Source organism: Giraffa tippelskirchi, chromosome 14 (assembly GCF_054371585.1).
Source record: "Giraffa tippelskirchi isolate mGirTip1 chromosome 14, T2T-mGirTip1v1.2.pri, whole genome shotgun sequence".
In the NCBI taxonomy this organism is placed as follows: domain Eukaryota; kingdom Metazoa; phylum Chordata; class Mammalia; order Artiodactyla; family Giraffidae; genus Giraffa; species Giraffa tippelskirchi.
The window spans coordinates 59,746,366-59,772,836 of NC_137288.1; the positions used below are offsets into that span (position 1 = coordinate 59,746,366).

The 26,471-nt window shown below is 45.1% G+C and overlaps 1 protein-coding gene across 2 annotated transcripts in view; it reads right to left on the bottom strand.

Moving 5' to 3' along the window:
- ZBTB7C (zinc finger and BTB domain containing 7C) overlaps nt 1-26,471 on the bottom strand; it is a 456,655-nt gene that overhangs the window by 428,096 nt on the left and 2,088 nt on the right. Inside the window, exons 2-3 of one of the 2 annotated variants that reach the window (XR_014075147.1) lie at nt 23,126-23,317; nt 13,176-14,430 (exon numbers count right to left, since the gene is read on the bottom strand). The gene's annotated coding sequence lies outside the window, so the exon portion shown is untranslated. Of the gene's footprint in view, nt 14,431-21,681; nt 23,318-26,471 lie in introns of those variants that run through there. The other variant, XR_014075146.1, reaches the window with a different exon arrangement.

Consider the following 26,471-nt stretch of genomic DNA (forward strand, 5'->3'; position numbering starts at 1 on the left):
AATACCTAGACCATGATCTATGGTCATCAGTCAATACCTGTTGAATGAAGGAATCTCCCCCACTAGAATGCAACTGGGGCCATGCTGTATACTCTCTGCATTCTTATCTATATTTATCACAGTATTGGCACCCTTGTGATTTTCTGGCTGAATGAATGAATGGAAGGAAGATTTCACAGCAGAGATATAACTTGAACTGGGCCTTCAAGGATGGGGCAGTCTACAAAGTCCCAGAGAGAGGGATGTGGTTAAGATCCCATCAGCCTTTTACTGTGGTCCAACTCCCCTGATGGAGTCTTTCATATTAGACCCAATTAACAATGAGGCATGCACCCAGAGGCATAATAGAGAAAGTATGCCAGCCGCCTCATTTCTGCATCTGGCACGAGCTGTATACACACCCAGGGGTCATCTTTATAACCTCCTAGTCCAGCACAATGCCCAGCACATGGCAGATTCCTCATTAATATGTGTTGAATGAAATCAAATATATCCAATCCATTGTTAAGTATCCCGCAGCCCATAAGTCTCTGGGCTGAAGGGAAATGTGTGCAGAAGTGGAGACTCAAGCAAAACACCCCTAATCTGCCAGGCTAGACTCTGCAGCCTTAGTTTCTGCAGAATAAAAGGACTAAGTCTGAGATAGGCAACCAAGCCTTGTCAAGTGCAAGCTGTAACCTTCGCTCTGAAGTCTGTCACACACCAGACCTAGAGGCAAGAGCCGCCCCCTTATAGTTGAGTGGGGAGGAGTCTGGCCCAGCTCCTCGGAGAGGGGGGGACGGGGGACACATGATCCATGTAAGGATGGATGGGTACAGGGGCATCTGGTGGAAGACAGGGTCCTGAGGAAGGGAGGTACCTAATTCAGAGCATGGAAGGAGGTGTTCGGAGACCTCACAAGCCTCATCCATCTTGGTGAGCAGGGGGTCACCCCAGTTCCCAGAATTGTAAAGTCTCTTTTCTCCCAGAGAGTCTGATCCATGGATAGTTTGAGCTCGAATATTTCAAAGGCAGAGCATTAAGCGCAAAGGAAAACGTAATATTACCTTTTCTTCCTGCCTGTACCTCCGCCCCCAGTAAACTGAGAAGAGAGGGAGCGAAAGGGGGTGGAAGGGAGGGCAGAGGCGGGAAGGGAGGGGAAGGAAGAAGCAAGAGAGAAAAGACGGCAGATAGATGTTTGCCCCCATGTCCCCCCGTCTGCGCCACAGGAAAGTTCCTTTGGGTTCATCACGTGGTGCACGTGCTGCTGGCGCGGCCCCTCCTGGGATCTGGTTGCCAAATTCACTGAGCCTGATGAGCAGCTGTGAGCCAACGTGGGGCAGAGCAAAGCGAGCCACTTACCTGCTGGGCTCCCGTGTATTTGTGGGGTCTCTGGACGGGACCTGGGTGGACAATTGGCGGGGGTGGGGGAAACCTACATCCAGTTCTATGACTCTGTGCCTTCCAGGAGCACTCCAGTGGCTGCCAGGATGCACTGCAAAGCTCCACCCCTGCCAGCCCTGGGACAAGACACTGCCAGCTCTCAGCTCAGGGGAGCTCTCCCCAGCCCACCAGGCCCCTCTTTCTCAGATGGGTGGCCACACGCTGCATCCCTGCCTCTTTCCTTAAGGACTTTGAGCCTCAGTTCCTTTAGGTATTCATTGTAATGGGAGCCATATCAGTGGCCAACCCCTCCCACAACAGGGGGCTGCCAGCACAATCCAGGGAGACACTGGGTGTGAGGCCAGGATGATCACAACTAGGTGTGTGGTTTAGCTGCTAAGTCATGTCTGACTCCGAGACCCCATGGACTGTAACCCACCAGGCTCCTCTGTCCACAGTATTTCCCAAGCAAGAATACTGGAGTGGGTTGCCATTTCCTTCTCCAAGGGATCTCCCCGACCCAGCGATCGAACCCAGGTCTCCTGTATTGCAGGTGGTCTCCTTCACTGCAGGCAGATTCTTTACCGACTGAGCCACCAAGGAAGCCCTTACACCAAGGGTTCCAGGTTAATTACAAAGGAACAGAGGAAAGACAGCACATGCTCAGAGTGACTGGTGGTGATGAGGGTGAGGGCCACCTGGGCTCTGCCTGTCCTCTCCCAGCAGGTCTGCAAGCAAGACCGCAGGACGCAGTCAGGGTCCCGAGCACCGAGAGCTGGCCCTGTGGCTACGACAGGCCTGAACTCAGGACCATGCCACAGGGCCGCCTGGGGCCTTTCAGGGGCTCAGGCAGGGAGGCCAAGCAGGAGGTTGTGGGGCCACAAGCCCACTTGGAGCCTCTTGGCTTGTTTCTAGATCTTACTGGGATGGAATAGCCCTAGAGGGCACCTCATAGAGCTGCCCAGGCCAAACCAGAACTTCACGAGCGCCCCTCAGGACCCCCCAATTCTCAGAGTCCTGTCACCTCTACCAGTCGGCTAGACTCCTTCCTGAAGAGCATCAGCGCCCTCTTCAGGGACCAGGAGATAACAGAACCGAAATACTCAGCGAGGCCCCCAGGGGCTGGCATGGAGCCTGGCATCACTGGGAACAAGAACGGGGGAGTGGGCCCGCCTGTCCCAGGTGAGGGCTAGGGGAAGGGGTGACAGGGCAGCCGGGGGGCAGCAAGCACCTAAGTGGCCACCACCCAGGACAGAATGTGAGGTTGAGAAGACCGAGAGAATGCTAGGAGCCAGAGAAAATGAGACCATCCGGTCTGTCTAGAGTCAGGAGGGCCTTCATAGAGGAGCTGGCATTTCAGAAGAGTCGGCACTGAGCCATGTTTAAGCCCTCAGGCTGGCTGTAGGCTTTGATTCAACCACTCTTACAAGCAAATAGTTCCAAACTCTCCAAACGTGCGTTGTCTCATCTGTAAAGTGAGGAAAAGAACATTTCTGGCCAGGAAGCAGCTATGGTAGTAGAGTGTGGTCATGTCTACAGCACTGAGCAGGCTGTCTGCTGTAAAACAGCCCCAGTCCCACTCACTGTTACTAAGGACTGCTGGGGTTTGAACTTACAAAGATGGTGGGGAAAGGGAAGGCATGGGAGGATGGTATCGATCAACTTAGCCCATCGGTTTAGGTTTCGGCTAGTCAAGTCACAATCTCATTTTAAATAACCAAGGAAGTTTCCATTTAAAGAACTCGAGTGGGGAAACATCTTATGAAATGAAAATTCCTTTTGAAAGCATGAAGAATCTCTCCCTATTTCCTAGTTTCCAGTCTGAATTTCGTAGTTATTTCAATGTGTATCGAGTGGGTCCTTTATTGAGGATGTCGTGCTGAGCATTTGGCAATTCAGAGATCAGGTGGTTTCCAACCTCAAGGAGTTTCCAAGTAACAAGTGCACAGGTCCTGGGGAGATGGGTATTTTTCAGGAAGCCTATTCCAGCCCCTCTTTCAAATATCTCTAGGGAACTGGACGGGTTCCCCTCCCCTCCCCACCCACCCCAGGCTCCTCAGTGTTGGGCAGACCAGCTTTTTCTGCTAAGATCAGGGCCAGTGGGCCACTAGTGACCCAAGTGGGTCAAGCACCCCCAGCTGGAGGTGAACACTGGAGGTCTAGTGGGAAATTCCAAGACCCAACAGGAAAACTTCCCCAACCGGCCTTCCTTTACTGAACTTAAAATTAACAGCCCAACTATAAAGAGAGTTTTTGTTCTGTGTTCACAGGGAAAGGACCGGCCCATGCAGATCTGACCTTGACTCTGACTCACCTCTCTTGCCACAGACCAGAACCACAGAAAACATTAACCCTCAGTTCACCAAACAGGTGCTCTTTGGCAAAAGACATTTAGCCTTGTGTGGGTTTGTTGGAAGGGGGTTGCAGAATATCTCCATCATTGCTTCTTGAGCTATGCCTGGTATATGAAGGGGTTCATCATGACATGAGATGGATTCTTTCATCGTCCTCATCTTGCAGATGAGAAAACTGAGACTTAGTAGCATTGAGTAACCTATCCAATGATCATACAGCTAAAATGAGGAATGAATACCATGGGTGGACACCAAAGCCTGTATTTTTCATCACAGTTCTACCAACACCCAACCTAGTGCCATGATTTAGATACTCTGCTACTTTTCTTTAAGACGCCTTCTATGTCAGAATAGCAGAAGTGTGAATTGTATACAAGGGGGCTGGAAACTCACAGCCTGGGGGCAGGGGAGAATGTATTAGTACAGGAAATAAGTTTTATTTGGCTACAATAAAGTTTCAAAAATAGAATTTTAAAATTTAAATTATTTGTCTAGCCTGCCATGTGTTTTATTACATCTGGCCCTTTGCAAGTTGTAATTACCTGCCTGGGCCCAGAAAGTATTTGAATCCATGACCCCTGGTAGAGCCCATCCCACCCTCCACTGTGACTTCGGGGCTGTGCCTTGAATCCTTTTGTTCTGAAGGCACTTCACCTTCTTTCCTACAGAAAGTACTTTGGGGCTGTCTCACCTGCAGTGAGAATTCAGACCAAAGAGCCAGTCAAGCCAATGAGACACTAACATTTTCCCCTACTCCATCCACCTTGTCTCTCCCTGCCTGCCCTGCAAAGGACTCCACAGTCCTAGACAGGCAGCCTGTGTTCCCTAGGCCGGAAGTCCACTGAGTGTGGGCAGCTCCAATGGGAGCCTGGCTGTCAGCACTAACGCCACAGTCTTCACTGGACTCAAGAATCCACAAGCCTGGCATTGACAGAGGCCTCCAGGTGCAAGGCTGGGTCACAGCTCTAGTTTCTGCAGACCCGAGGCAGCTCTCAACTCAGACCTGCCATGTTCTTGGGATGGCAGCTTAGGTGACGCCTCTGGGTCCAGGACAGAGGGTAGCTGGTCTCCCAGGTGTCCTAATGGCTCTGGACACCCCTTTGTTTATGTGTTCCAGGACAAAATCTTGGGCAACCTTGTTTCATGAAACCAGAAGTCAGCTTCCCGATGGGAAAACTGCTGTGGAATAAAAGAGTGTGTGTGTCTGTGTATGCATGCGCGCGCGTGTGTGTGTGTTGGGGTGGGGATGCAAGGGAAGAGGGAAAAAAGAAGAGAGGAAGGAAAAAACAAACTGCCCAACTCAAAAGACATGTGGTTTTCTTCTTGTGGTTTGATGCAAGGGCTTCGTGGTTTAAGTGAAGATTGAAGCCCAGATTGTGGGAGAGCTAAAGACTGGGTGGGGCTGGGCAGAGTCCTGAGAACAAAGAGTCTATTGAGGAAGCTCTGCCCAGGGAGAGGCGGGCAGCAGGAAGGCAGGCATCTCCAACTCACCTGGGAGCCTGCCTGGCACAGGCTTCTGATCTACCCGAGAAGCCACCACAGCCTGACTCATGGAGCCCTTCTGCCTCTGAGATGGCAACTGTCAGATGCAGTACTGTACAAGGGAAGTTTCCAAGCCTGTGAGCGTGGGTTTGGAGTTCCGAAAACAAAGTTCCCATGGGGAAAGACATGAGATGAACACAAAGTTTTGAACTCTGTGCAGTCACTAACAGTCACCCTGAGCTTGGACCAGACCAGACCAAGACAGCTCCAACTTCCCAAGATTCTAGACTCTTTTTGAGATGTGACATTTCTTCCTTTTCTCAAGCACAGCAACATTAAGTTTATATGACGCTTAAACTTGCCAGATGCTCTTCTAAATGCTCTCTACTAACTCATTAATCTTCACAAGTCTGTAAAATGGGTCCTATGACTATTCCCATTTTACAGATGAGGAAACTGAGGCTCAGAGAGATTGAGTGACATGCTGGATTGTGAGTCCAAGTAGTGAACTCTGTTACCAATGATGTACTGGCTCATTCTGGGAAGGTGAGAATGCCCAGGATGAGGCCAAAAATGAGATTCCCAAGGCACTGACCTCTACAGTCCATTCCCTTCCTCCAGCTCCCAACCCCCTCCCCCAATACACACAAACCAATGCAAAAGGTGATGTTCATTACCCAGAGAGGCCAGGAGGCCTGGAGAAAGGCAGGTGTCAGGTCCACCTGGCCCCCTTTCCTTCTGAGAGGTAAGAACTAGACTCTGGCAAAGGTGAAGATCTTAATAAGTCAGACTCCTACCATGCAAAGCAGCCTTTGAACAAAATCTCCACTATTATTACAGTGCCCCAGGCTTGGAATTTTTGGCACATTTTTTTTTCTAAACATTGGAAACCCCATTGACTATCACTATTGTTACTGGAAACTTCTTTGAAATGGTTATATAAGAATAATACTGGTGCTCCCATCAACCCAGTCAGGGTCGCTCCCCACCAGATCCAGAGTGAAGGCCACAGGGCTGCATATGTGCACACACACACAAACACACACACACACATACAGGCCTGCACACAACACCCACACAGGGCTACACACACACCCACACAGGGCTACACACACACACACACACACACACAGGCCTGCACACCCACATACACAGAGGTCTGCGTACACACACACACACACACACACACAGGCCTGCAAGCCCACACACATCTACTGGATTTCCTTTCAGCCAGACCAGGTGCTGTGAGAACAAATTTCACTCCCCGCTCCTGGCCGCTCACTCCCATGGCACCCCATCAGCCTCACACCTCCCTTCTTGGCAGATCACTGAGCCTTGTTAAAGCCGACAGGGTCCTGGGAGACCATCAAAGACCACACAAAGCAGTCAGTTGGTAGAGAGGGCCTTTCAGAGCCGCAGAGGCCAGTAGTTTGCAGCCCGTGACTATCAATAAAAATACTCGCCAAAGTGGTTACTGTGAAGATTAACAGGGGCTCTGCTCATAGAGTCCAGAGCACAGTGCCTGGCGCAGGGTAAGTGCCCAGTATGGTGGCTATGCCCACCTAGACCTGCACCTGAGTTCCTGACAGAGAAACTGATGCCGAGGGAGTGGTTTTGAATAATCACTTGTATCCAGAATTTCAATTAGCATTTTACATATATTTCCTTATTTATTCCATGAGGTAAAACAAAGATCACCTGAGACTTATAGTCTAGGTTAAGGGACTTTCTCGAGGTCACTCAGGCTAGTAAGTGGCCAAGCTCAGGTTTACACACTTGAAAAGACTGTAGGAGTCCAGAGACCATTTCGCTCTCAGTCTGGCCCCCGATGGCCTAAAAATTGCGATGAATCAATGAAAAAATGAATGAAAAAAATGGGCTAGGAAAGTCTGAATTCAGAAAAATCCTCAGAATCTTATTGAAATAGAATCAAGTCACCCATAGCCTCAGTACCACCAAGGAGATCTCTTCTATTTCCTGGGACTAATGTGGGTCAAAGGAGCTTCACTGCCAAAGGGTCTGTTTCTGCAAGGACCAGGCATGTTTGTAGAACAGAGATAAAGACATAATGCAATGCTCACTCAAAGCCAGTTTGTTGTGGCCGAGCTTTAAGCACCCTGCAGGCCACCCTGGAGACACAAGAAAAGAGGAGCCAGTCTTGTTCTTACCATTCATGGGAGAGCTAAGAAGTTCTGAGTGAAAGGAGACAGGACAAGACTGAGCCTGGGATCTGAGGGAGGAGAAAGCAATGCCATGCAGTGAAGAAAGAGGGAGGGAGCCAAGGCGGGGGCTGAGCGGACCCAGATGTTAGTGGGCAGGGGCGTGGATCCCAGGCCCGTATTACCCACTCTTTGTTGCCTCCCCTTTCTCGCCACAGGATCCTGGCCACAGGAACTTTCCTCATGGACTTCTCCAGTCGCAAATGTCCCTCTTTGACTTGTTTAAATCTGGGCCTCCACAAAGGAACGCCTTAGACTCTTAGGTACAGGGCATTCCTGACGCCTGAGAACTGGGGAGGCTCTGAATTTCTGTGGGACTTCCAGATCATTTTCTTTTCCTCTTTAATTTTTTAGAGCAGTTTTAGGTTCACAGTAAAGCTGAGCAGTAAGTCCAAAGTGTTCCCATATGCCTGCTGCCCACCCCCAACCTCCCCTTCTGTCAACAACCCCCACCACACTGGTACATCGGTTGCATGAAGCTATCTTAACACGTCCTTATCACCCAGAGCCCATAGTTTCCCTTAGGGTCCACTCTGGGTGTTGTGCATACCGGGAGTTTTGACGTGTGTATAATGACGTGTCTGCCATCATAGTTTCACTGCCCTAAGAATCTCCTGTGCTCTGCCTATTCATCCCTCTCTCCCCCGAAACTCCTGGCAACCACGAATCTTTTTACTGTTTCCATAGTTATTTTTAATGTTTTGTTATTGTGGTAAAAGTCACATGATATAAAACATACTATTTTAACCATATTTAACTGTACAGTTCAATGGCACTAAGTACATTCGCGTTGCTGTGCAACTCTCACCGTCACCCATCTCCCGAAGTTTTCACCTTCCTAAACTGAAACTCTGTCCCCATTAAAACACTAACTCCCTATTACTCCTCCCCTGCCCCTCACCCCGTCCCTGGCCCCTGGCATCTACCAATCTACTTTCTGACTCTACGAATTTGACTATTCTAGGTATCTCACATCCACTCCAGTATTCTTTCCTGGAGAATCCCATGGACAGAGGAGCTTGGCGGGCTGCAATCCATAGGGTCGCACAGAGTTGGACACAACTGAACCGATTTAGCACATGTGCACGCAGGTATCTCACATAAGTGGAGTCGAACAGTATTTGTCCGCACTTACTCCTTGGAAGGAAAGTTATGACCAACCTAGACAGCATATTAAAAAGCAGAGACATTGCTTTGCCAACAAAGGTCTGTCTAGTCAGGGCTATGGTTTTCCTAGTAGTCATGTATGGATGTGAGAGTTGGGCTATAAAGATAGCTGAACACCAAAGAATTGATGCTTTTGAACTGTGGTGTTAGAGAAGACTCTTGAGAGTCCCTTGGACTGCAAGGAGATCCAACCAGTCCATCCTAAAGGAGATCAGTCCTGGGTGTTCATTGGAAGGATTGATGTTGAAGCTGAAACTCCAATACTTTGGCCACCTCATGCGAAGAGCTGACTCATTGGAAAAGACCCTGATGCTGGGCAGGAGGAGAAGGGGACGACAGAGGATGAGATGGCTGGATGGCATCACCGACTCAGTGGACATAGGTTTGAGTAAACTCCGGGAGTTGGTGATGGACAGGGAGGCCTGGCATGCTGCGATTCATAGGGTCACGAGTCAGACACAACTGAGCAACTGAACTGAACTGACTGAATGTATATTGGGGGTTTCCCTGATGGCTCAGACAGTAAAGAATCTGACTTCAAAGCAGGAGACCTGGGTTCAATTCCTGGGTAGGGAAGATCCCCTGGAGAAGGGAATGGCTAACCACTCCAGTATTTTTGCTTGGAGAATCCCATGGACAGAGGAGCCTGGTGGGCTACAGACCATGGCATTGCAAAGAGTTGTACATGACTGATCATCTAACACTTTCACTACTTGCAATACATATTGGAATGCATTTTAAAGTTAACTTAAAATTAACGCCCTACAAACAGGTTGTATCTTCTTTTTTCTTCCCCCTGTGCTATATAGTAGATTCTCATTAGTTATGTGTTTTATACATAGTAGTGTATACATGTCAGTCCCAATCTCCCAGTTTATCCCACTGCTTCCTTCCCACCTTCGTGTCCATATGTTTGTTCTCTATGTCTGTGTCTGTTTCTGCTTTGCACATAGATTCATCTGTACTATTTTCCTAGATTCCACATATATGCCTTAATATACAATGCTTGTTTTTCTTTTTCTGACTTAACCTTAACTTCACTCTGTATGACGATCTCTATGTCCATCCACATTTTTGCAAATGGTACAATTTTGTTTCTTTTTATGGCTGAGTAATATTCCATTTTATTTGTATATATATATATATATATCACATATTCTTTATCCATTCTTCTATTGATAGACATTTAGGTTGCTCCCATGTCCTAGCTATTGTAAATAGTGCTGCAATGAGCATTTGGGTGCATGCATCTTTTGGTATTATGGTTTTTCTCTGGGTATATGCCCAGTAGTGGGATTGCTGGGTTATATGGTAGTTCTATTTTTAGTTTTTTAAGGAGTCTCCATACTGTTGTCCATAGTGACTGTACCAATTTACATTTCCACCAACAGTGAAGGAGGGTTCCCTTGGTTCCATACCCTCTCCAGCATTTATTGTCTGTAGATTTTTTGATGGTGGCCATTCTGACTGTTGTGAGGTGGTATTTCACTATAGTCTTGATCTGCATCTGTCTAATAATCAGTGATGTTGAGCATCTTTTCATATTCCTTTTGGCCATCTGTATGTCTTCTCTGGAGAAATGTCTCTTCAGGTCTGCTGCCCATTTTTTGATCAAGTTGTTTGTTCTTTTGGTATTGAGCTGCATGAGCTGTCTGTATATTCTGGAGATTAATTTCCTGTTAGTCACCTCATTTGCAAATATTTTCTCCCATTCTGAGGGTTGTCTTTTTGTCTTGTTCATGGTCTCCTTTGTTGTACAAAAGCTTTTAAGTCCCATTTGTTCATTTTTGTTTTTATTTTCGTTATTCTAGGAGGTGGGTCAAAAAAGACCTTGATTTATGTCAAAGAGTGTCCTGCCTGTTTTCCTCTAAGAGTTTAATAGTGTTCAGCCTTACGTTTAGGTCTTTAATCTGGTCCAACAGTGGTCCCTTCTATATATCTTTAGTTGTCGATCTTTTCTGCTAATAGTCTTCCTGTATTTCATCAATCTTTGCTCTATAAATAGCTGTAAACTTTGTGTGCCTGAAGGAAGAACAGAGCTCAGAATCTTCCTGCTCTACCATTTTGGCCACGATTAATGATGTATTTATATTTTAAGTGAGTTTCTTGTGCAAAGTATATAACTGGACCTTGCTTTTTTAATCTACTCTGACAGCATCTGTCTTTTAATTGTGTATTTAAAACACTGATGTTTAGGGACTTCATTGGTGGTCCTGTGGTAAGAACCCACCTTCCATTGCAGGGGATCATGGCCTGGGAAGGAAGATCCCACATGCCGTGGGGCAAATAAGCCTGAACGCTACAGCTACTGAGCCCGCACACCACGAATAGAGAGAAGTTCTAGATGAAGAAGTAAAGCCATAGAAGCAAGAGAAAGCATCACAGTGAAAAGTATTCTTTTTCTACTGTGGAAATGTGAACCTGTCACTACAATGATTATCTCTTCCATCAAATCCTAAAAGGTCAACCCTACTGAACTCATTTAGCTTGGGCTTCCCTGGTAGCTCAGCTGGTAAAGAACCTGCCTGCAATGCAGGAGACTCTGGCTCCTTTCCTGGGTCAGGGAGATCTGCTGGAGAAGGGATAGGCTACCCATTCCAGTATTCTTGGGCTTCCCTGGTGATTCAGCCGGTAAAGAAACCGTCTGCAATGTGGGAGACCTGGGTTTGATCCCTGGGTTGGGAAGATCCCTTGGAGAAGAGAAAGACTACCCCTTCCAGTATTCTGGCCTGGAGAATTCCATGGAATGTATAGTCCATGGGGTCGCAGAGTCAGACACGACTAAGTGATTTTTTTATTATTATTTTTTATTCTTATCTTGTATGTTCTGCTGTCAAAAGTTAGTGAAGGCTTGGGTGTGGGATGAATTGCGAGATTGGGATTGACATATATACACTATTGACACTACGTATGAAATAGATAACTAATGAGAACCGAGTGTATAGCACAGGGAGCTCTACTCAATGCTCTGAGACCTAAATGGGAAGGAAATCTAAAAAAGAGTGATTATATGTATACATATAACTTTGTTGTATAGCAGAAACTAACATAACATTGTAAAGCAACTATACTCCAATTTAAAAAAAATTTTTTTAATGTTAGTGAAAGCTTCACTCTGGTTTTCCTTCACCAGTACCTGTGGCTGTCCCAAACTATGGAGCTCCACAAAACCCAGTACAGAGTTGCAAGCCAGGAGCCATCTCAAGAGAAAAATGCATGCCCTTCAAGTTCACTTGAGGATGTACAATATCTGGAAGCCATTGGCTTTATCCCCAGGGGAAAAAAAATTCAGTCTGGCCTGAGGAAACAAAAAATTAGATTTTGGAGATCGGGATCCAACCCTGGATTATGTGGACCTTTCAGAAAACCCATTATTCTGAAACTGGACTCTTGCCACCGCTAAATTAGAGCGTGACCATTCATAGCAAAAAAAGGAATCCACATTTTACAGAAAGGGTTATCGTCGGGATTCTTGAAACATGGACCTCTCCCATGCTTTTCAGGAGCAGAGCTATTGCAAAAAACTAGGCACACCTGCATGATCTCACGGGCAATGTTCACCTTTAAGCCCTCATTTATAATATGTTGAGCCCTTGAAAGTAACAGAATCACATCTGGCTAAGTAGTCTTCAAGGAAGGAGTAACATGAACCTAATTTGTTTCTGTTATCCTGAAGCACAGTATATGCGACACTAGACTTTGTGCTTCCTTGAATGATAATCCTTGGCTTCCTTCCTGAGGCTCTGCCTCTCTCCTGATCTGTGCTGCTGCCACCTACCTGAGCAGAAGTCTAAGGTAGGTCCCAGCCACGTGGGGCAATGTGTACCACCTGCCATATTGAGGTGCCCTCCACAACTAGGTTTAGCTAAAACTCCACACTCAGGACATGACACTTGGCTCTCTGAGCATGATCTGGTCATAGTGCCAGATAACGTGACACAGTGGTATTAGTACCCCTAAGGAATGGAAGATGGAAGGGAGCTGCATAAAAATTTACCCCCACTTCTCCCTTCCATGGATTATTCTGAGGACTAGTTTCTCCTTGAAAATCTTGTGGAGAAAATCCCAAGTGCAGCCTGAGCATGCAAACCAATTGAGTTGAATGTTTTTCCACCACTTGTAACACAATGGCCATACAGTAACAACCTGGGAAGTTCCTTATTTCCTTGACTCACTTCCCGTTTTCCTTCACCCTCATCCCCCTAGTCTTGCAAAAGCAGAGGCATTACTTTGTCAACAAAGGTCCGTCTGGTCAGGACTACGGTTTTTCCAGTATTCATGTATGGATGTGAGAGTTGGACTATAAAGAAAGCTGAGTGCCGAAGAATTGATGCTTTTGAACTGTGGTGTTGGAGAAGACTCTTGAGAGTCCCTTGGACTGCAAGGAGATCCAATCAGTCCATCCTAAAGGAAATCAGTCCTAAATATTCATTGGAAGGACTGATGCTGAAGCTGAAATCCAATACTTTGGCCACCTGATGAGAAGAGCTGACTCATTTGAAAAGACCCTGATGCTGGGAAAGATTGAGAGCAGGAGGAGAAGGGGACGACAGAGGATGAGAGGGTTGGATGGCATCACCGACTCAATGGACATGGGTTTGGGTAAACTCTGGCAGTTGGTGATGGACTGGGAGGCCTGGCGTGCTGAGGTTCATGGGGTCGCGAAGAGTCGGACACGACTGAGCGACTGAACTGAACTGAACATTAACATCTTGAGCTTCGCTTAAAGTTCTGTCCTAGCCTAGAAAACATGGGCTAAAACAATTGTCCAAGAGTGATTCTAGAAAATAATCCTCTGGGTGGAATTAGGGAGGTGAATAGTCCACCTGTCTGAGAGTAACAGGTCCCTTGCTGGTACGTGGAATGGGAGTAATCCCCCTGCCTTTGGTAGATCCATTTCTTCAATTTTCAGTGTCGTTAACTGGGATAAAGTGCAAGTGGAGGGAGGTCAGGCAATGCCCGGTGGAGAGCAAGTGGTCACAGCAGTCACTAATACAGAAACAATGTGAATGACAAGGATTGTGGATTAGGGTGGATACTGATGACAGCACTAAACACATTTAAATAAAAACAGGCTCAGGGAGGTCAATTTAAGTCATGATCTAAAATTCAGATGACCTGTGTGCCAATATTGGAGAAGGAAATGGCAACCCACTCCAGTATTCTTGCCTGGATAATTCCATGGACAAAGGAGCCCGGCAGGCTGCAGTCCATGGGGTCACAAAGCGTCGGTCAGACACGACTCAAGCGACTGAGCTATGGTAATATTGAAAGAAGTCTTTTTTTCAGGCAGTATCAGGGAAGACTGGGCTGAATATCAGGACAAGGACCTGATCTTAAGCATTCCAGGGGGGACACATGTATATCTATGGGTGATTCATGTTAGTGTATAGCAAAAAACATCACGGTACTGTAAAGCAATTATCCTCCAAATAAAATAATTAATCTAAAAATAAAAAATAAGAGCTCCATACCTGCCATCAAGATAAAACGCAGAAACTTGGCAAATATTCTATGTCCAGTCAGAACCCCAATAGGGAACGCGTGGGACTCTGAGCTCTAGGATGAAGACACTTAGGTGAATGAACCGAGCATCTTGAAACTCCAAGTTCCCTTAAGCCTCCTCCTCAAGGAAGCACCTTTGCCAGAGGATACTAGACTCTGCTTGCCTAGAGAATGTTCAGTGATCTCACCCAAAGTGGTTTCTTCACAAGATAATGCTTGTTGTCCTCAAGACAAAGTTAACCTTGTTCCAGCAACCCTCCTTGTCTCCAGATTGATAGTTAAAGTCAGGTCCTAGCAAGCTCAGATGGAGACACAAAATCTCTGTTGCTAGAGGAAGTTGCCTAGATAGGAAAGAAATGATAAAACCTAGCATCAACTGAAGATCACAAATGGAAACCAATATTGAGGGTGCTAGCCCAGAGGGTGGCAAAATATAGGACTAGAGAGTGAAGAATTCACTAACATGTGGTAACTCACATATGACTCGTAATTTCATTTGTGTCAAGAATAACTGGGTAGTTTGCTGGGATGGTTACTTGGAGCCTGACTCCACAGGGGACTACAGTAAATAAAGTGGCAATGCCAAGTTGGCATAGTGCTCAAGAAGACGTCAGAAGGCTTGGGGAGGTGGGAATATTAAACAGATTTATCCCAGGTACGGTCCAAAAACCTGCCACTCAGAGAATATACCCTTTGCTAAGGCGGTAAAAACACATTGGTGAGGAAGATATCAGCATCGTAGAGAAACTCAACAGTGGCTTTCAGAGCACAAATAACAAAATGACTTAATAGGAAGCAAGTTGGAGGGCATTTGAGATTCCTTGAGCTGCAAGGATTTATGGCTGCTATGAACAGCTTTTGGTGTCCTGGAGTTAAGGTAAGTGGGTGATCAATTAGAATGCTACCACATTTATATGCACGAAAAAAATCTCAATCTGGAAAATAGTAGGCTGACATTGTCCAATGCAAAGGAAAAACTGTGGCCCTTACCCCTAAGCCAGTTCACAGACTCAGAGTCCATGGTGAAGGGAATTCCAAGACTCTAAGTCCCGATCAAAGTGGATCCCGAGGATCCAGTGCATCTGGGACACTCTGTGGTTATTCTCCAAGTTCCCAAATATATAGTTAGGATAGATAAGCTTAGCATACACCTAGCAGCTGACAGATTCCTCACAGTATTGGCCTGATTTGTGGGGTAACGGTCATTACAATTGGAAGAGTCAATTGGAAGTCCTTGAAATTTCCCCATCCCTAATACCAACCTCCAAATTAATCAGAAGCATTATCACATTTTTGGAGGAATTTCAGAGTTAGCACCACCAACAAAGATTGGAAAGATGAAAGAAGTGGCCTCTATTGTTTTCTGATTAAATTCGCCCCTGACAATGGAGTACTGCAAGATTAGACCCATATTCAGTCTATATATGTGTCTTTAATTGGGACAGATCAACACTGTGCCTAGCAATCCTTCAGTGGGTAGAGTCAAAAAAGTTGACGTTTACTTAGCAAGGACAGTGGTCCACATTCCCTGCCCTGTCCCAGGGGTATGTTAACTTTCTTGCACAGTCATGATACAGCAGAACACCATACTGGTCCACTATACTGATGACATTGTGCTAACTGGAACAGGTGACCAGTAGCTGGTGAGTACCTTAAATACACTAGTAAGACATGTCTATGGCAAGGAGTGGGAGCTGTATCTCCACAGACACAGACACACACCACATTGGTGGACATTTTTAAGTTTCAGTTGTCTGGGATATGTTGGCACGTCTCTCTTAGGTAAAAAGCAGATTGCTCCACCATGCACCTTAAAATATTGGGTTGGTCAGAAAGTTCACTTGAGTCCAAAAAACCCAATACGAAGGAAGAGGCATAATACTTCCGGCTTTCTTGGATTTTGAAAGCACAAAAGTCTAAATTTTTATTCCGTTTCTCTGATGACTCAACAAACCTCAGTTTTGAATGGGCAGCAAGTTCAAGTTGTGGTTCCAGGTACTGTGTTTCATGGGCCACGTGACCAACAGACCCAAAGGAGCCAGGGTTATCTGTCGTGGAGAAGGACAGTCCTCAGTAGAATAGTCAGCACAAAGCCCTCAGATTCTGGGGCAGATTCAAGGCCATGCTCGTAACCACCAGGTCATCACAGTTTCTCTTCAGATATATCTCATCTTCGATCTCTCTCTAGCCCCTTTCTTCCCAGTTTAAGACACCATAATCGCTCTTGTGGATAAAGCACGCAGACATAATATTTCATTGCATCCCCACCACAACCTCATGAGGTAGGGAGGTGTGAGAGAAACAGCACTCATCAATATCTATTTTCTCTTCTTCTTCCTGGGCATGGGGCTAAATTACATTTTCTAGACCCTCTTCTGGGCTTTCCTGGTAACTCAAAGGTAAAGAATCCACCTGCCAATCCAGGAGACACAGATTTGATCCCTGGGTTGGGAAGATCCCCTGGAGAAGGAAATAGCAACCCATTCCAGTATGTTTGCCTAGGAAATCCCAGGGACAGAGGAACCTGGCAGGTTACAGTCCATGGGGTCACGAAAGAGTTGGACATGACTTAATGATTAAACAACAAGAGACCCTCCTGCAGTTAGGTTAGGACCAAGTGATTTAATTCAGACCACTGGAAAATGATGTGTGTCTCTCCCAGGCCTGGCCCATCCAAATCTCCTGTGCGTGGCCTTCCATTCTTTATCTGGCTCATGGAGACCTTGGAGGCCACATCCTAAAGATGGCAGCTCCATCACATGAGAGGAGCCTGGGCCTCTGAAGGACCACGTGGAGCAGAGGCCCCTGTCTGACTTCCATTGGACATGAACATGAGCAAGAAAGGTTTTGATCTTATTAAACCACAAGCACAAACAGTCTGGGATTATTTGTTAGAACAGTTAGCCTAGCCTAAATGAAACAAGAAGAAAAGTGTGGATTTTATTATGAAAACATCAAAAGGTAAAAAATGTGCAGATAATGGGAAGTCACTTGGGTTGCAGTCAAACACAGCTAGAGATAGATTCTTGCCCCAACCACTTGCTGGCTGTATAACTCTGGGCTGTCATTCAATATCTCTGAGCCTCAATTTTCATATCTAATAAATGAAAATATACAATCTTGCAAGCTTATCATGAGAATGAGGGATACTATTGATAACATGCCAGGCACACTTACTGGCATATAGTAGGTGCTCAATGGACATCCACTCTCATTACTGTCAGTCACATGGTAAATAACATCATAGTGCACCGTTTTCTGAAGGCTAGCCCAGAACAATCTTACTGCCCACATTGTTTTCCCCAGCCTTGCTTTGTACTGGAACCAAAATGGTCACCTTTTTATTAGAAAAGAATTCCCTCAACAGAATTCACATTTCTGAAAACAAAACTGAAAACCAATTCTAAACACTCTTTGCCTGCACATATATGAAGGGACGGAATTAGGTCCAGGTGTAACCAAAATGATGACACCGTGTGTTTCGATATAACAGAATTCTATTGCATTTGAAGTGAAAGTGACGAAGAGGTCACACGTGGTGACCGAGGCTGCAGTCTTCTACTCTGCACTTAGATTCAAACGCTGCCTGTTTCCAAGACTGTGGAGTTGATTTACTTCAGGAAGAAGTTTTCGCACCCTCCTTCCGACACCCTTAATTGCTGCGCCCTCTGGTGGTCATAATATCCTAAAGGAAATCAGTCCTGAATATTCATTGGAAGGACTGATGCTGAAGCTGAAACTCCAATACTTTGGCCACCTAATGCAAAGAACTGACTCATTTGAAATGACTCTGATGCTGGAAAAGATTGAAGGCGGGAGGAGAAGGGGACGACAGAGGATGAGGGGGTTGGATGGCATCACCGACTCAATGGACATGAGTTTGAGTAAACTCCGGGAGTTAGTGATGACAGAGAGGCCTGGCGTGCTGCAGTCCATGGGGTCACAAAGAGTCAGACACAACTGAGCGACTCAACTGAACTGACTGGTGGTCATGAATTTACTCATCTCTATTTCTGATTTTAAAGGAGAGATAGATTTTAAAGGAGGGGCTAGAGCATTAAGAACCTCACCCTTGTTCAGGATCCAGATATTCACGTTCATGCACACAGTCTGAAGGGGACCAGGCTGATGTGTGTACAGTCTGATGGTAGAGACTGACATCAGGGGACTGACCCGAGGCAGATGCAGGGAGGCAATAAGACAGCTCAGCAGGAATGGAGAGGAGAAAGCATTTCAAAGGGGAAACCATTGATTTGGAGATGGATTCAAATGAGAGGAAGGAAGCAGAATTGTGCAAGAATAGGCTAGGGGATGCTCCTGCTTCCAGACCGCTGGCCACATTCAGGCTATTCCTCCCCCAGAAGGTACAAAAAATACAATATTCCACGGTGCAGTGTGAGGTCAGCACCACCCACTGCTCCCACACTGCTTTCCCCTCTTCTGTCTCCTTCATTCCTCATTCCTGCTCCAGCCAGAGAGACTGGCCAGCTAACTCCCAGGCAAGAGAAATGGTAGAGGTGTTAACATCTGAAATCCTGTACCTACTGGTATGATGCCTGAGCCTTCTGTCCACCCCACCTGCCCCCACCATCCCATAGAGATTCGTTCCTTAAGAGAAACCCTTTCTGGGCTTCAAAGCAGAAGGCAAGATCTATTCATAGGAAAAGGGAGCATCATTTTCTTAAAAAAAAAAAAAAAAAAATTTAAAGCGGATTAAGCAAAGATAAACAGCTTTCTATTATGCAGGACTTCTCAGGGCCTTAAACACATTAATGTGTTCTGGGAGTCAGCTACGGAGGATTGTAGGAGGGCATTTCCAAAATTTATTTGAGCATTGTAACCTGCTTTTCAAAGAGCATCTTGAAAGATGCTCTCTGGCATCCACTCGAGAAGCATTTCCTTAAACAGCTAGTGAGCTCATTCCTATTAAGGTCCCGGCTGCCAGTGGGCAGGTACTTGTGATTGGAAGAATTCGATCCCGTGGCCAAGACACCAGAGTTCCCCTCCAGTCTCCCATTCCTTGTGTGCTCTGATCACCTGTGTGCATGCTCATTTGCTGCAGCTGTGTCCGACTCTCTGTGACCCCATGGACTGTAGCCCACCAGGTTCCTCCGTCCATGGGATTCTCCAGGCAAGAATACTGAATATGGGTTGCCATGCCCTCCTCCAGGGGATCTTCCTGACCCAGGGATCAAACCTGCGTCACTTACGTTTCCTGCATTGGCAAGCGGGTCCTTTACCACTAGCGCTACCTGGGAGGCCTGTGCTCTGGTTAGTCCCCTCCATTTCTTTGGGTTCTACTTCCTCATCTACAAAGTGAAGAGTTTGGAGAGATCTGTGGTTTTCAAACTGTTTCGAGGAGACTTAGGGCTTCATGGAGGTACTTCATCCATTCCACACAACCATAAAATTTCCATAAATTAAGAAAAATGTGAATTCCCAAGGGAATCCATAACACTCTTTTGGACACTCGTTTTATATGGATGATTTACCAAAGATTCCAATCAGTGAAAAGAGTTTATTTGCCAAAACCAAATATTTTGCTAAAATATTTGATCTCTGAGGATGATTTCATGCATATATAGTTGTAGAGGTGTATGAACTAGGAATCCAAGAGAACAGCCTGAAATTACAAGATTTACTAGTTGCTGGCTGCATGGTGTGGCCAAGTCATGAGACCTCAGGGAAACTTTTTAGACCCAGATCATTGGGTTATTGGGAATAACGAGAGAGGGAATGAATGCAACAACACTGAAAACTGTTAACAGATACACTTTGGGTGAAGTAGGGGTTATTCCAGATCGGCAGGGCGAACTGGATGCAGGGTGGGGTGCCCTGAGGCTGAAGTTGCTGCTCCCTGGGTCTCTGCAGGAGCCTCTTCTTTTCCTGTCTCCCAGCTCCTTGCTCAAGCTCAGTCCACTGTGTTAGCAATTAATCTGTCTCAAATAACTCCTTTCTTACTACCCAGTTGCCAGTGAACCTATGAGTTGAAACCTTTGCAGAAGCTCCATGCCTGGTTCTCAGTGGTACACCAGGCAGGTGTAATCTGCACAGCTAGCCAACAGAGAAAAAAATAGACATCATGGGTTTTCAAAAAAATAAACCAAAACTGAAATTACCCAATCCTTAACAAGCAATGACACAAGAGCCTTACACAGCAAATCTGTGGGCTTCAACAAAAACAGAATTTAGAGGAAAATTCATAACTTCAAATCAGCATATTGGAAAATTGGCGGAAAATCAATGAACTAAGAACATGGAAAGGGCAATGGGTCACAGTAGCCGTTTAGGTTTTTAATCTCTCTATACTCCTCTCGACAAACAAGCAGACAAGATAAGATACTACTCGTTAAAAACAAAATAAAGCAAATAAATGAAAAATCTACATACAACCTCTTGAACCAAACTAGGCTAAGTAAGAAGAAATCTATCAAACCCTGCATGCTCAGTCCCTTCAACTGTGTCTAACTCTCTGTGACCCCATGAACTGTAGCCCACCAGGCTGCTCTGTTCATGGGATTCTCCAGGCAAGAATACTGGAGTGGGTTGCCATACCCTTCTCCAGGGAATCTTCCCAACCCAGGGATTGAACCCAGGTCTCCCGCATTGCAGGCAGAGTCTTTACCATCTGAGCCACCAGGGAAGGTTAGCCTGTAGATTTCTAGGTCTGGGGACTGGGGCTGAAACAGGATATCCCCCAAACCACACTTATATATATATAGCTCAGAGACAAAGAAGTGGCTACAGAGACAGGCCTTACTTGGTGTCATTCATATACTGACAGAGGAGGTGACTTTAGGCTTGGAGCTGGGAACACTGTCCTAGCCCATCTCCTCCCAATGTCCCCTCCCCACTCCCAGCCAGAAACTCATCCTAAAAGCCTAGCAAAGCCACCTGCTTCAGACGTGAAGGGATGGGACTTCCCTAGTGGTCCAGTGGCTAAGATTCCATCCTCCCAATGCAGGGGGCTCAGGTTCAATCCCCAGTCAGGGAGTTAAATCCAGCAAGCTGCAGCTAAGAGTTCATATGCCACACCTAAAGATCCTGCATGCTGTGACTAAGACCCAGCTCAGCCAAATAAGTAAATACCTTCTTCTTTTTTTTAATGAGGGGAAAACAAAATACAACCTGGGACCTTTTCTTGAGTCTGTGTCTTGGCAATTGGAGGTACCACTGCAGTGAATGCTGGGGTGCATGTTGCATGACGTCATTTTGAATGACGGTTTTTCATAATACAGGCCTAGGAGTGGGTATTAGAATCCTAGGTATAGCTGTCTTGAAATTTTTTGTTCTGGCCCGTGGAGGCTGTCCCTTCAAGGGGCTGTTGCCAATATCTATTCCCAGGGAACATGAAGGGGGATCCATCATCTCCTAGCTCTCATCTCCATGTACTGTTTGCAGACAGTTAGGATGGCCTTCCCTGGAGAAGGAAATCGCAACCCACTCCAATATTCTTGCCTAGAGAATCCCATGGACAGAGGAGCCTGGCGGGCTACAGTCCATGGGGTGGCAAAGAGCTGGACACGACTGAGCAATTCACAAACACACACACCACTTAGTCACGTTTCCAAAGATGAAAATGAAATAAATAACATTAGAGCCACAACAGACGTCTTTAATACTCCGCGTCATTGACCTTTGGTCGCCTCTAATTTCAGCCTCAACTGCAATTGATCTGTCTCATTTTGCTTTCTGCCCTGGGGCTTTCTCCAGTGCTTCCAGAGCATCCTCAATTCACTTATCAGAAATACACGAGAATTGTCATCTCTCAGGGTCACCCATGAATGGACCCTGGAGGAGGAAATGGCAACCCACTCCAGTATTCATGGCTGGAAAATTCCATGGATGGAGGAGCCTGGTGGGCTATAGTTCGTGGGGTCGCAGAGTCAGACAGGACTGAGCAAATTCATTTTCATGAGTGGAAGAAGAATGCACGTAGACTCACCTCTAAAGGGGGCTCAAGTTTTTTCTTCCTCATCAAGTGACCATAAGGAACTCTCCGTGAGGCCATAGTCATATGTTGAAGGAGAGGAAGCAGCGTGATAGGAATGAAGAGGGCTGAGCTCTCTGTATCTTCTGGACCTGCATGAGCCTGAGGGCTTACACACCACTTGTATTTTTTTTTTATGTTTATCTATTTATTTGGCTATGCCAGGTCTTAGTTGCAGCACATGGGATCTCCTTAGTTGCAGCATTCAAGATCTTTAGTTGCAGCCTGTGGGATCTAGTTCCCTGACCAGGATTGAACCCCGGCCCCCCTGCATTGGGAGCTTGAAGATTTAGCCACTGCACCACCCAGGCAGTCCCTACAGCATCTCCATTTGATAATAGATTGCACACACCCAATCTTCGGGGTTAATGAGTCATTACCCCCAGTACCTGATAGAAAGCTCAGGTCTTATGGACCTTCTATGTTTCATGCATAAGCCTCCATCTTCACCAAGGCCAAGTAGCAAACCAGAAGCTCTTTCTCAAATGAGAGTCTGCAGCAGTCCATAGACTAGCTCAGAAATCCTAGAGGTCTGGGCTGTGGTTCTCCTGCTGGTATTTTCCAGAAACTCCAGAGAGCATCCGTATTTGCTACAGACACTTTGAGCGGATCTGCGCTCATCAGACCCAAGCGGTGGGCAACTTGTTCTACAGAAACTTTTCTTGCCCTGGTTCCCGCTTGAAACTGCACATGATGTATTAACTGAGACTTTCTGTGTCCAGCCAAATCTTTGATCTGACAAGTTACTCTTTACCCTTGGAAAATAACACCACCATGATTTCTTTCACTGATTTTTCATTCAGGACGTATTCAGAAATGTCAACTATACAGGGCTCTATTAGCCTTTCAGTTACTGTGTGTTTTTTCTGCATCTAATGCCACATAACACTTTGTAAGATGTTTCCTTAGTTTTTTCCATGCTACTTAGAAAACTGTAACAAACAAGGTTTGGTCTTTCCAGACTCCATCATGTCTAAATTTGAAGTACTCAATTCTTTTTTCACTGTACTATGAATAGTGTGCATTGACATTGTGCCACAAATTACCTTATGTCACGGGTTTGAACATTGGTCCAGGAAGATTCCACATGTCTCAGGGCAACTAAGTCTGACTGCCGCTACTACTGAGTCTGACTCACTGATATGTTTCATTTTTTCAGCTTCCTTAAACGTAGACTGTGCAGCTGTGGGTTGAAAAGGGGAGTCTTCCAATGTCTCCTTTTAAGTTAATGACCCATCCTGAAAAATAATAAAATAAATAGTAAGTACATTTTCTTTTATTTTAGAATAAAACATATTAAATTATAAAATAATAAATGTTTTTATATAACATTTTAAAAGTTAGAAAAGTTTTCCAAAAGGGTAAAAAAATATTATTGCAAAAGAAAACAACAAAGAGTACTTACTTCTGTTTCTGTATATATGCAAAAAAGAAAACTTTGGGATTTCCAAACAACAATTTATTATTGTTGAGAAGGGGACAACAGAGGACGAGATGGTTGGATGGCATCACCGACTCAATGGACATGAGTTTGAGTAAACTCCGGGAGTTGGTGATGGACAGGGAGGCCTGGCGTGCTGCAGTCCATGGCATCGCAAAGAGTCGGACACAACTGAGCGACTGAACTGAACTGGTATTATGAAATCTTTGGATTGAACTGTTATGGATCAGTGATTCCTTCATACCTTCCATTTTTGCCCTTTCTGAACAGGAATGTCTATAACCGTTACCCTAAGCCTCTCCACCAGTGTATATTGGGTGTGTTAGGAGCAGATAACTCGTCTCTTTAGTTCCACAGGTCCACAGAAGCTGTAATGACAAGCTATACCCCAGACGGCTCATCTTGTCTGAGATTTTGGACACTGAGTTTACACTATAACAAGGCAAGACTTGGGGGGATCTTGGTAGGGAGTGAATATATTTTGCATGTGAGAAGAGCATTAATCACTGGAGACCAGAGAGCAGACTAGAGCAGATATAACTCTTAAAGCAAGTCTGGTGTTTATGCCTCTATGTAGTTCCCCGCCCTCGAGTGTGGGGCTATCTGTACCTTGATTCTAACCAATTAAAGAGAACAAGGGTGATAGGATGTCACTCCTGTGATTACTTACATAAGACTCTATCTTGATAGGAGACTCTCTCCTTGCTTACTTTGAAGAATCCAGCTGCCACCAAGAAGCAAGATATAGCAGCAAGGAACTGAATACTGCTAACAACCACATAAATGGGAAGTGGAGGCTTCCCAAGTTAAGCTTCCAGTTGAGAAGCTAGGTCCTCTGCACCTTAATTGCAGCCTTAAAAACCCTAAACAGAGAGCCCACCTAAGCTACACCTAGACTTTTGACCAAGAAATGTCCTTAAAAGCCCTCATAGCAAGCTACGCATAAAAGGAAACACCCTTGGATTTCCCTGGTAGTGGTCCAGTGGTTAGGAATCCACCTGCCAATGCAGGGACAGTGTTTAATCCCTGGTTCGGAAGATCCCACATGCTGCGGGACAACTAATTCCTGTGCCACAACTACTGAAGCCCCTGTCCCTAGAGCCCGTGCTCCACAACAAGAGAAGCACTGAGAAGTCCGCACACCAAAGCTAGAGTAGCTCCCTGATCACCGCAGCTAGAGAAAGCCAGCACACAGCAACAAAGACCCAGCGCAGCCAAAAATAAACGTAAATAAAGAAATAAAATCCTTCAAAACAAGAAGAAAAAAAAAGGGAATGTCCTTTAAGTATCCAGCAAAAACCTACATAAAAGATTTTTAATTGGAAAAGTTTAGAAGTGTTCCCTTTAGAGTCAGGATGAAAACAATGATCCTACTAGTACCAGACAAGAAAAAAAAAATTTCAGGTATAGGTATTAGAAAGGAAGAAACAAAACTGTAATTATTTTCAAGCGACATAGAAAACTCAATAGAATATACAGATTAATTATTGGATTAATGAGAGTTCATAAATTGTATGGTTATGAGACCAATATACAAAAATGATTGCTTTCTTACACTCTAATAATAAAGAGTTTTTTAAATGTAGTATAAGAAAAAACATTTTTTTAAGGGTAACTAAATAAATCTAACAAAATACATGAAAGAATTGTAGGGATTAAGCTATAAAAGTGTTTATATATTTTAAAAGAAGATATTAAAAATATTATTTTCATGGTTAGAATACCAGAGATATCAGTTCTATAAATTTAATATAATTCATTCAAATTTAAATAAATTTTTTCATGGAATATGACAAATTTAAATTATTAAGGAATTAAATTTAAAAAGGCAAAAAGCCAGAAAGAAAAACAACAATACAGTATACTAATACATATATATGGAATTTGAAAGATGGTAACGATAACCCTATATGCGAGACAGAATAAGAGACACAGATGCATAGAACAATTTTATGGACTCTGAGGGAGAAGGTGAGGGTGGGACGTTCTGGGAGAATAGCATTGAAACATGTATATTATCATATGTGAAACAGAACACCATTCCATGTTCGATGCATGAGACAAGGGCTCAGGGCCGGGGCAATGGGATGACCCAGAGGGATGGGATGGGGAGGGAGGTGGGTGGGGGGTCCAGGAAGGGGAACACATGTAAACCCATGGCTGATTCATGTCAATGTATGGCAAAAACCACTACAATATTGTAAAGTAATTAGCCCCCAACTAAAATAAATAAATTTATAAAAAAAAAATAAATAAATAAATAAAAAGGCAAAAAGCTAATAGTAATAAAGTTAATTTTGAAGATTAACATGATATAAGGCATAGATCTAGAAGCTATCAAAATATAATATAAAGCTAAAGGAATTAAAATGCTGCACAATTAACATAATAACAGAAAAATCAACCAGTGATAAGAAATAGAAAAGATCCTTACATGCACAGGACTTGTTTTTCAACCTTGATGGTATTGTAAATCAGCAGGAAAAGGATGACCTATTCTATATGTAGGGTAAAGGAGTTAGAGAAAGTGAGGTTCCGAAAAAGAACGAGACCGCATATGACAGGAACAGATCACCTTCAATGAGGCGAGAAGGGGCAGCAGTCAGATTAGTGAGCTGGCACCCCACTCCAGTGTTCTTGCCTGGAGAATCCCAGGGAGAGGGGAGCCTGGTGGGCTGCCGTCTATGGGGTCGCACAGAGTCAGACATGACTGAAGTGACTTAGCAGCAGCAGCACTAACCCAAGAAAAGAGTAAGTATATATAGGCATATATGTGGAAATCTGCTGTCTTAAGGGGGCCTGTTCTTCTCCAAGGTTGTTTGGAGTAGTTATCTCTTAAAAGGCTGGGGCAAGGAATTCTGGAGATGGCCAGAGGCTGGACCAGCTGGGAGCTGGGCGTAATCAACCTTAATATCCACTTTTTTTTCTTCCGGTGAGACAGTTCTTTGTTT